Source organism: Sminthopsis crassicaudata, chromosome 1 (assembly GCF_048593235.1).
Source record: "Sminthopsis crassicaudata isolate SCR6 chromosome 1, ASM4859323v1, whole genome shotgun sequence".
In the NCBI taxonomy this organism is placed as follows: Eukaryota; Metazoa; Chordata; class Mammalia; order Dasyuromorphia; family Dasyuridae; genus Sminthopsis; species Sminthopsis crassicaudata.
This window is the reverse complement of record NC_133617.1, coordinates 273841411-273850079: the sequence shown is the minus strand read 5'-3', so window position 1 is coordinate 273850079 and position 8669 is coordinate 273841411. Positions and strand designations below refer to the sequence as shown.

At 37.8% G+C, this 8669-nt stretch overlaps 4 non-coding genes across 4 annotated transcripts; 1 reads left to right on the top strand and 3 right to left on the bottom strand.

The window, feature by feature from the left end:
• Positions 1-2543: 2543 nt before the first annotated feature.
• Positions 2544-2616, bottom strand: TRNAA-AGC (transfer RNA alanine (anticodon AGC)). The gene has a single exon. It is a non-coding gene; the product is annotated as a tRNA-Ala (tRNA).
• A 188-nt stretch (positions 2617-2804) lies between these two features.
• Positions 2805-2896, bottom strand: TRNAY-GUA (transfer RNA tyrosine (anticodon GUA)). Its single transcript is given in 2 exon segments — positions 2805-2840; positions 2860-2896. It is a non-coding gene; the product is annotated as a tRNA-Tyr (tRNA).
• A 1515-nt stretch (positions 2897-4411) lies between these two features.
• Positions 4412-4503, bottom strand: TRNAY-GUA (transfer RNA tyrosine (anticodon GUA)). Its single transcript is given in 2 exon segments — positions 4412-4447; positions 4467-4503. It is a non-coding gene; the product is annotated as a tRNA-Tyr (tRNA).
• Positions 4504-4853: 350 nt separating this feature from the next.
• Positions 4854-4926, top strand: TRNAR-ACG (transfer RNA arginine (anticodon ACG)). The gene has a single exon. It is a non-coding gene; the product is annotated as a tRNA-Arg (tRNA).
• The last annotated feature ends 3743 nt before the right edge of the window (positions 4927-8669 follow it).

Genomic DNA, 8669 nt, shown 5'->3' with positions numbered 1-8669 from the left:
GACCTGGTTCTTAGATGATCTGACTGATGAGAGTGAAACTAGATATTGGGACTCCAAAAGTAGTGAGAAAAAGCGTACTTTCCCAGACAAACCTCTTCAATTAAGTGGAGTCATTCAATTGAAGATCTTGGTCAAATCACTCTCCATTGATCTTTTGGGGGTGCCCATCCTCTTCAGGAAATTCCAGAAGCCTTCAAAATAATTTCATTCAATAAACTGAGCTGCACCCCCTCCCCCAAATGCCAAGATTTGCTCATAAAATAAGTTTCTGTTTACACACTCTTTGCAAATTTCTTCATTAAGAATTTACCCACTAAGAGAATTCCCTCTTAGTGAACAATAAAACTTCCTTTAGCCACAGATTTCAGGGTTTGTGGAATTCTTTCCCATTTTGTATCTGTAGCTCCTAACAGAGAGGATCTCTCCCCCTTATTCCCACACCTCATCATGACTACATTTGAACTCAGATCTTCCTGATTCCAGGCCCAGGGCCTTCAAGGCCTGTTATCTTTGTCCTTTGTTCTTGAAGAGACCATGACTTTAGGGAGGTAATGACAAAACTTGCCAGTGAATTGGATTTAAGGGAGGGAAGGTTGTGCAAAGTCACCTGCCTCACTTTAACCTCCAGAGTTGTCTGGGCCCAGTGGCAAGATACAAATCAGGATGACTAGAGATGGCTCTGAATAGGGTGGGAGACCTTGGCCTTTTTAAGCTAAGATCTTTCCCAGGTCTCTGTTTAAATGAGCCAATGCCCATTCCATGGTGAATCATTGAATTAATAAAATTCTTGTATTTTGTCATCAAAGCAGGGTCACTGTATGCCCATCCATAGTAAAGTCCATTTCCTTCAGCTTGTTTCCTGAAATCCTACTGTTATAGTGTTTGTTTTCCTAATAGATCATTCCATTCAAAAACAGTGTCTTACTTTACTCCTGAACAGTTTTACTAAAAATTTAAGTTTGTGACTACTTTACCTGTCCCCCCTCTCTCTTTGTGCTGACCAGAAAATCCTTCTCCTCCCCGTACCAGAAGTCTCCTTCTGCCCTTCTAGTAAATCAGCACAACTCCATTTGGGATTTACCTCTGGTTCTGGGTAAATTGTTTGTATTTCAAAACCCCTCATTTACATATTATATAATTAATTCACTTTCACAGGCCTCTCTTATTCACAATAATAATAATAAAATAATAAACACTTTTTTTAAAAATGAAGGAATTCTTAATAAAATAATAACTGGGAGAGGTTCAATGAATTTTCCCAAGATCACCCAGAAAATAAATAGCTAAACCCAGACTCTAAAATCGATTCAATTCCACAAACAGGAAGAAGCCGGTTTGAGATGTCTGAAAGGTATTTGGAGATGCAAGATTAGAGGTCAGCAGAGTGATTGGGGCAGGAAAAATGGATTTGAGAATCATTTACATAAAGATGACATATGAATCTGTGGGAGCTGATGAGATCACAACCATGGGGGGGAGGGGCAGCGCCAGGCGAAAGGCTTCATATACCATCCACCTTTCCCATCTTAATTTTGTTACTTAGGTCTACTTCTGGGAATTTAATGTTTTCTGATTGGTCTGTCTTCTTTCTGGATTTTTCTCCTTTCTTCCTTATTTTCTTTCTCTTAACTGACCCCGATATAGAATTGAAATTTTTTAAAAATTTTCATACAGTTTTAGGTTTAGGGGTGGAAGGAAATTCCTTCACTGATGAGGAGTCAGGCCCAAGCGGCCAGGTAATGAGAAGAGGCAGAATATTTCTGTTAGAGAAAATAAAATGTAAAACTATATTCAGTTATTTTTGACTTCAACAGCCCTTGAATCACAGATTTTTTTTTTAAAGTTCCCCATCCATCTCTTCCTCTTATTAATTTAATTTAATATTTTATTTATTAATTATTTAAGTTATCATTATTATTTATTAATCATTTAATTTATTATTTACTAATCATTATCTTTATTAATCATTTATTATTTACTAATCATTATCTTTATTATTTAATTTATTATTTATTAATTATTTAATTTGTTATTGTTATTATTTATTCATTTAATTTAATATTTATTAGGGCCAGACATTGCGCTGAGTGGAAAATCAACTTGGCTTTGGGAGGGTAGGATCCAACGCGGGGCCAGCTGGCTAGCCCGGCCTACGGAGAAGGGAGAGAAAGAGGGGTTGTCCCCTGGACATTTTTCCCATCACTGGGCACCTGTTGCCATTAGATACTACCTTCCTCCCACTCCGTTGATTATGCCCTATTTATTCTGTGCTTGACTTGTTTTGTATATATTTATATGTACGCCTTCTCCCCCAATAGACTGAGGGCAGGGGACTGTCTTTTGCCTTTTTGAATCTTCAGTGCTTAGCACAGTGCCTGCACAGAGTAGACACTTAATAAATGTTGATTAAATTTATAATTTGGATTTATCTTGCAATAAAAAGTAGGGACAATGTAAATTGTAAAGTTTTTGAAACACAAAGTAAAGCTGTATTGTCAAGTACCGCTAAAAGGACGGGGAGTTTTTAAGAGTCAAAAGGGAACTGGAGAATGCGGGCATCGATCCCGCTACCTCTCGCATGCTAAGCGAGCGCTCTACCATTTGAGCTAATTCCCCTACTGGAGAAGCGGTTTTTAGCGCTTCCCCTAGGGAGTATGAACAACTGCTAGAGTTGTCAGACTTCCTCCTCTAAACTACACCACCTTTTTCTTTTTCCTCCGGAACTGGCTCTCACCAAACTTTAAAAAAAAAAAAAAAAAAAAACCTTTAAAAAAATAACAATTGAAAGCAAAAACTTGAGCCTTTCCTTCGAGCCGGAATCGAACCAGCGACCTAAGGATCACTAAGTAGCATTCGCCTCTACAGTCCTCCGCTCTACCAGCTGAGCTATCGAAGGAAGCTGCAGGGAAGGGCCCAGGACGACTCTATAAAGCAGCTCCTCGCTTTTTCCCGTTACTCTAGCTGTACCCCGTTATGTTCCGGGAGAGTAAAAGCGGCTCCTATTTCTCTCTCTTCCCTCCATTTCTTGGGCTCTCTTCCTCATCCACCTCCCTGAAGATTAGAAAGGTCCCAGAGTACCTTTCCACAAACTTCCCTTAGGCTAAATCGAGTTGATCGCCCACCCGAGGGGTCCAGGTACAGTGAGAGCAGCGGCTGGAAAGGGAAGGGTCTTTTAATTTGGAAAAGGCTCTTATTCTGGAGGGTGTGGTTTTCCAACTCGGGGTTTTAAGAAAATGGATTGAATTTTAAAAGGGCTGCTTGTGGGCCCCAGTCTCCACGTCAGGTTTAAGGGTTGTACTTTTCTCTCCAGTCCCGTATACCTATCTCTTCTCTCCATGGTTTCCTGTCTTTCTGTCTCTTTCTTTTCTCACCGTGTCTGACTTTTTGATCTACTTTTATTTTTTGACTCTTTTTTTGCTCTTTTTGTTTCCCGTTTGTCTTCTTCCTTCTCTTTTCTTTCCTTCCTTCTTTTCTTTCTCCCCTATATGTCCTTGCCTCTTTTGTCTTTCTTCTGTCGTTGCCGTCTGGTCTCTTCTTTCTATTCTCTTCGCTGTCTTTGCGCCTTTTGTCTATTTCACTCTCTCCGTCTCATGTTTTTCCCTTTTCCTCCTTTTTTTCTGTCCCTGCCTCTTTTCTCCTATCATTGCCTCTTTCTCTCTGATCATTCTTTTTTTTTTTTTTTTCCCCCTTCTTTTTCTTGTCTCTTCTATTTTTTCTTTGTCTTCTCTCTCTCCTGGTCTCTCCCAGAGAAACCTCTCTGTCTCCTCTCTTTCTGCCCTTTTCTTCTGTCTTTTCTCTCAATCTTTGCCTTTTGTTTCTTTAGTCTGTTCCGTGCCGCCTCCTCTCCCCGCTCTTTTCCCGGGGTATGCGCGTTTTCTGTTCCTCTCTGTGCCCCCCTTTCTCTCTCCTTCCCTCGGGTCTCTCAGCTTCTTTCTGTTTCTAGGTTTCCGTCTCGTTCCTGTTCCTCTCTCTGTCACTAGCCCACTCTCCTTTCTGTGTCTCTCCCTATCTTTCTGTCCCTGCCTCTCCCTATTTTCATCCCCTTTTCGTAGCGTCTTTTCTATGCTGTCTCCCTGCCTCAGTCGTTGGAGAGGTGGCCCTGATCATCCTTTTATAAATTAATGTTTTGAATGATCAATCATTCATTTTTCTCCGCTCCATCCCCCGGAAACAAAAGGGGAAAGGGGTAGGAAGTGCACCCAAGACTTGACTGACCTACAAACCGGAAAATCTCCCTGCCTTCAGGGTGCTTCTATTTTGCTGGGGAAGTATATAAATACAGTTAAATATAAGGTCACTTGAAGAATATGTAAGTTGAAAATTGTAAGTCAGGAAAGGAACGAAATCTTTCCCTTTAATTTCATATAAGAAATCTAAACTTGCATGGTGTCGAAGGGAAGAAAAAACAGTCTCCTTCGAGCCGGAGTCGAACCAGCGACCTAAGGATGTCTCACACGTGTTTCACACTACAGTCCTCCGCTCTACCAGCTGAGCTATCGAAGGGACACGGTTCGTGCGTGCGCCCCCGTGAGATTCAACAGCTAACAGCGGGGGTTGACAAGTTCCTTGTGTGCAGACGGAATTTTTATTTTGCGCCTGCGCATACCCAATTACTTACCTGCACTTTGGATTCAAAAGACCGACCTAAGCAAAGGTCCCTGAGTCCCTGCTCAAGAGCACGCTGAAAGTTCTTACCCTGATCCTCGCTCCAGTCCAACTCCAGACCACTGCGGTAATGGCGGCAGCTTGGCACACCTGCACGCCCTATCCACGCGGCAAATCTATTGGTAAATAGGGCGCGCCACCGCCCTTCTAGACTTTGTGTAGACACCCTCCCCCGCCCGATTTGCGCAGGGCCAGTGGCGCAATGGATAACGCGTCTGACTACGGATCAGAAGATTGTAGGTTCGACTCCTACCTGGCTCGTCTTTTTTCACCAAGGCTGGAACTTTTGAAATTTTAATTTTTTCTATGGAATAGGATGGCATGGTGGAATGGATTGTAAAATTGGAGAATGTGCCTGGCACATAGTAGGCGTTTTGCAAGCATTTGCGCAGCAGACAACGTTGGACTGTGTTTGGTCCAATCATTTCAGACCAAAAACAGATCTAATTGTCTCTTCTTCAAAACCCTTTTGTTTGACTTAAAGGTTTTTGGGTCCTCAAATATAATCAATCCATCCTTGAATTTACTTTTGTGTTCACTACTAACAATCTTGGCAATGGCTGAATGAATACAAGTTCTGAGTTTTTCTACATTATGCACTTTATCTTAATTTTGTAATAAGTGACATGAATTATATGTTAAGGGTCAGTTTCTTTTCCTTAAAACTTTTTTTTTTTTTTGAGGGCAATTATTTGAATTTGGAACGAAATCTTCCATGTGTTTAAAATGCACATATTTAAAAGTAATTTTTTTAAATCTTGTCTATTAAAAATCACAATTTAAATTTTTCCATTTTTCTGTAAATTGATCCTAATGAACATTGTCTTCGATTTTTAAAAGCAGAGTTGGTAAATCTGGCTTCTTTTTTCAAGACCAAAAACATCACTAAACTTCAACTGATCTTTCTGTGTCAGAGACTCCAGGCCTTTCACCATTTTGGTTTTCTGCTTTAGCATCATTTTCTTCCTGCCATTGTCCTGACTCATAGTTGACTAGGTCACTGAACTTGACCTTTGAATCCTTTGCTCTGATATTCCATCCCATTCATTCATGCCTTGCCAACCCCTACCCTTGAATTACCCACACCCTCCACCATTGGCTGCCAAGGAGGCTAGAAGTCACATTCTTCTGTACAGACTGGCTCCACTTCAGTCTTATATTCTATAAGCTAAATTTGGTCGTCCTTGCTGGGGAGCAATAAGTTTTTTCTTCCTTGATGGACACTCTCTGAAATGGCTATTCTAAACTAAGCTAAAGAAGAGAACTAATAAACCCTTCCCATCACATCCCCTTCCCCTCCTTTTTAGAAGGAAACATCTCCTGACAAAAATGAAAGCCACCTGTCATGAGTTCTCTCTTCCTCATTCCTCCTCTTGAAACCTCTCTGCACAATTCACTGTCATTCCTTGGCTTCTTTGATCCAACCTAAGAAGGAAGAAAAAATTGCCTTACTTACCAAGGCCTCATGCCTGTACTCTCATCATTTAAAAAAAAAAAAAATCTTCTCTATGACTCATATCATCTTCACTCTTTCTCATTTTCAATATTGCCTGGCTGCTTCCCACTAACTAAAAACATTATTAGGTTTCTCCTCTTTCCCAGACCTTCATTTGACCTTACACCTCTGCTAATTTGTTTATGATATACTTTTTTAATATCTAGGTCATGGATCCATTTGGAACTTATTGTGCAGTATTGTTTGGAATATTGGTCTAAATCCAATTTTAACTGTTTTTAGAATTTTTGCAATAGTTTTTATTCAATAATGAACCCTTAGCGAGGGTCTATTAATTTATGCTATGTTTTTTCACTTTGTTTGTTTCTGCTTTTTGATGTTTCCTATTTTGTAGTATATAGTTTGACATCTGGTACTGCTATAATCATAGAAAAGCTTCCTTTTTTTTTTAACCTTCCTTCTTGATTTTTTACATTTCTTTTAAGAGTCTTGAATTTTGTTATTTTTTTTAGCTTTATAAAATAAACCCTTGATAAGCTGATTAGTATTGTATTTAATACATTTAGTTATTATTGTCATATTATTGCCATTAAATTATTACAATCCAACCATGAGCAATTAATATTTCTCCAATTATTTAGGTCTGTTTTTATAAGTATATTTTTTGAACTTACATAATTCCCATATGCCTTATTGACTGTTCTCCCAAATATTTTATATATTCCCTATGATTCTCCCTCTTCTTGCCAGATTTAATTGATAATATAAAAAGATTAAGATTGTGGGTTTATTTTGTGTATTGCTATTTTGTTGAGATTCTTAATTGTCTTAATTAATTTTAGTTGAATCTCTAAGTTCTCTAAGTAAACTATGACATCATCTATAAAGAACAATAAATTTGTTTCTTCTTTGCCTGTATTTATTCCCTCAATTTTGCTTTTTATCCTTGTTGGAAAGGTCGCTGGCATTCCCCACAGAAAATGCTAGTGTGTGATTTTAGACACTGTTAATTATAGTAAGGAAAGGTCCATTTTTTCTGATGCATTTAAGTTATGTGCTTTTTAAACAGGATTTCTAGTTTGACAAAAATCTCTTTACCATCTATCAATTCGTGTAATTTCTGTCTTTGTTATTAATTTAGCCTATTATATATTATATTTAAAAAAACATTAAACCAACCTTACATTCCCTATCATATAAATCCAACCAAATTATGTTTTATTATAGTTTAAGATGTTTCTTCAGGGTTTTTGCTAGTATTTTACTCAGTTTTTTGCATGATATTCATTAATAATATTGCTTTAAAGTTTTCTTTATTTTGTTTCTCCCTTACTAATAAGATCCCTTCTTTTTCTACTCTTGCAAAAAGTTTAATATTATGCATATACTATGTGTTTATGTGTGTATACATAAATATACACTTATATTGGGTTATAATATGAAAATAATTAAATTTTTTGGAGATTATCTTATCTAAATTTTATTATATTTACCTGAGTGTTTTGCATTTTTCTAAATTTCCATCCATTTAAATGATAGTTGAATTGGCACATAACAGGATGAAGTATTTTCTAGTAATTTCTTTATTGCCTTATAATTGTTATAAATTCTCTTTCATGTTTTCACGTTTTTCTCACACACCCCATTTTTTTGAGGGCAAGTTCCTTCTTCTTTCTCACATTTTCCTAGTGTTCCTTTTCTCCCTTCCCTTTTATTTCTTTACTTAACACAAAACAAAAAATATTTTTCTTAATTCCTCTCTTACTTAAATATTTTAGGATTATGAAGATAATTGTCATTTCCCTCACTAGTAGAATGTAATCACTTCATTGTGGGATAATTTTCCCCCAACCTCTAGGAGAGGCCTACCTACTGACTGGACTAAAGAAAGAAAGTCAAACTGAAAATAGGGCTTTATTAGCATGCTAAGAGATATGCTAATTAGGAAATTCAGATTCCTGGTGTACAGATAGGATTTTCTTACCCTTTTAGGCCTGCATGGAGCCCACAAGCCATTAGAAGCATTTTGCAACAATTTAGGATTAAAAAGTAAACTATTTCATAAGAAAGAAAGGGGGATAATCCAAGGTAGAAAAGGAGAGTACTTGAAAAGCTAGGGCTATGCTTTATTTTCTGAAAAGAAAATATTTTTTGTTCAAGAGCAAGAAACAAGGAGAAGAGACCAGATACTTTCCCAGTTAGGAAACTGCTTTCACTTATGGTAAATTCCCATTTATGTTAAATAGCACTGAACTTTAAAGCATTGAAACAAGTAGATTTTTTTTTTTTTTTTTTACTAAAGTAGTATTGTGGTTAGGGCTGTCCCCCATTGCAACATGGGGGTGTCATGGCTCTAAGGAAGACAAAATAGACATTTCTAACCTCTTCTCCTCCTCCCCACCCTTCAAGGAGAATCTCATTCCTTCCAGGAGGGGAAGGAGATGGAAGGCTGAAGCTGGTTGCCCTGCTTTCCTCAATCCAAGGGAGTACCAGGCTAGAATTATATCATAAACATATGTATATCATATTTATATATAAATATACATGA